General features: G+C 39.6%; 1 protein-coding gene across 4 annotated transcripts in view; it reads right to left on the reverse strand.

Annotated features, from left to right (window-relative positions):
* LOC122252678 (otoferlin) overlaps positions 1-2500 on the reverse strand; it is a 390650-nt gene that overhangs the window by 40201 nt on the left and 347949 nt on the right. The window lies entirely within an intron of this gene.

The raw sequence follows: 2500 nt of genomic DNA on the forward strand, positions 1-2500 counted from the left end.
ATATATATATATATATATATATATATATATATATATAGAGAGAGAGAGAGAGAGAGAGAGAGAGAGAGAGAGAGAGAGAGAGAGAGAAATATATATATGTATATATATATATATATATATATATATATATATATATATATATATATATATATATATAGAGAGAGAGAGAGAGAGAGAGAGAGAGAAAGAGAGAGAGATAAATATATATACACATAGATAGATAGATATAAAAACAGAGAGAGAGAGAAGGGAAAGAGGGGAGGGAATGAAGTGAGAGGGAGACAGAAGTGAAAGGAGGGAGTGGTGTATATGTAAAAAGGAATGGCAAAGGGAGAAGGGAGGGGGGGGGAGCGAGGGGGAAGGAGAAGGGGGGGAGGAAGGGAAAAGGGAGAAGGGAGGGGAGGAGAAGGAAGAAGCCTGAGTGAAGAAGAGGGGAGGGAGAATAGGGGGGAGGGGGGGAGGAGTTAGGAAAGAGGTGAAGGAGGTTATGAAGAAAGAAGGAAAGGTGTGTAGAGGGGATAGAAGTCGAAAATAGGGTGTAAGGGAAAAAGAAGAAAAAAAAGGAGAGAAGATAAATAAGAAATGAATGGACAAGAAAGAAAGAAAGAGTAAGAAGAGAGGAAATGAAGGAAGAAGGAATTCTTATCCTTCCTTTTCTTCTTATGCTTTCTTTCTTTCGTTCTTTAAATTCTTAAGCTTTCACCCCTTTTCCTCCTCTTCATTTCCTTCTTCTGTTTTCTTTCTCCCCTTCCTTCCGACTTTAACCTCTATCCCTCCTCTCCTTCCTCCCCCCCCCTCATCTCCAGCCCCATTATACTGCCAATAATTCACCGCCATTACAGCTGAGAGGGGGTTGCCATTTCGTGAATAATGATCCTATAGGCCAAGTCGGGCGGAACCAACAATGCCTTCAGAATGGCCGGAAAATTTCGATGTAATTGGGCAAAAAAAAGAAAAAAAAAAGAGAGAGAGGGAGAGAGAGAAAAAAAAAAGAGAGAGAAAGAGAGAGAGAGAGAGAGAGAGAGAGAGAGAGAGAGAGAGAGAGAGAGAGAGAGAGAGAGAGAGAGAGAGAGAGAGAGAGAGAGAGAGAGAGAGAGAGAGAGAGAGAGAGAGAGAGAGAGAGAGAGAGAGAGAGAAAAGAAGAGGGGGGAATAGAAGTCCCTTTAAGAGTAAAGAACTTCAGACTAAACTTCAGATTACTTCCCGGGAAAAAAGAGAATGATGGATTTTCTCTTTCCCCTGATTTTATGAGATATGTACTTATGAATATCTTTCTTTGTATTTAGCCAACCGGGGAAAAAAAGAGGAAGACGTGTTATAGATAGTCTGTAAGACTATGTTAATAATGATAATGAAAATTATGATACAGGAATAATAATAACGATGATACTCATATTAATAATGATCATGATACTCATATCAATAATGACCATAATATTACTATTACTACTATCACGACTATCGCTATTACAACTAACTACTTTATTTCTAATCAGCAAAAGAAAATAAATCCTTCAACCCTTTCCCAATATTCATACCTAGCGCCTTTATCCATTACTTCATATCAACAAACATATCAAATTATAAGCCTCACTACTACGCTCATTGAATCCCGTTCTTATGCGACTACTCTCAGCGACCGGTAGTCCATAGGCTATTCCGTAGAGAGAAGTAGTCTGAAGGCTAGATGGTCGGGTCCCTCTCAGCCATGGCGGAGCGGATCGGAGAAGCGAGAATGACAGGCGACAGTTCGTTCAGGTGATTATATGGGTTCTTTTCTCTCTCTTTTTCCTTCTCTCTATCTCTCTTTCTTTCTTCTCTCTCTTCTCTCTCTCTTTCTTTCTCTCTCTCTATCTTTCTTTCTCTCTCTCTCTTTCTCTATCTATCTCTCTTTTATTTTCTCTCTCTCTCTTTCTCTATCTCTCTCTCTTTTTTTTTCTCTCTCTCTTTCTCTATCTCTCTCTCTTTTTCTCTCTCTCTCTTTCTCTATCTCTCTCTCTTTTTTTCTCTCTCTCTCTTTCTCTATCTCTCTTTCTCTATCTCTCTCTCTCTATCTCTTTCTTTCTCTCTCTCTTTCTTTCTCTCTCTCTCTCTCTCTCTTTCTCTCTCTCTCTCTTATCATTTTCGATTACGAGTTGTTGCCGATCTTGAGTACCGATGACATGGAGATACAGTTTCGGAGATACGGACGCGAAAGAATCCAGAATTCCAGAATCCTGAATCCAGAATCCAGAATCCTTGAGTGCTTAGGACAACGCTTGACTTATTTAAGGTGTTAACAAGCTCTTTTTGCCGGTCAGTCATCCGCCTTCCAGTGGAAATAGAGATCTAAAGTATCATGGCTAATTTCTTGCAAGATCTTAGCAGTTGCATCCTGCAATTCATCGTGCAAACAGAGCCTTTATTCTTATTCTTCATAGCGTAACCAAAGGGAATTCCACATCCACATGCTTAGTAAAGCTTCCATTAACCAAGTGAACTGAAGAGTTATAGCAACGGG

Source organism: Penaeus japonicus, unplaced genomic scaffold (assembly GCF_977035675.1).
Source record: "Penaeus japonicus unplaced genomic scaffold, GWHDUDI00000001_assembly GWHDUDI00000004, whole genome shotgun sequence".
Lineage (NCBI taxonomy): Eukaryota > Metazoa > Arthropoda > Malacostraca > Decapoda > Penaeidae > Penaeus > Penaeus japonicus.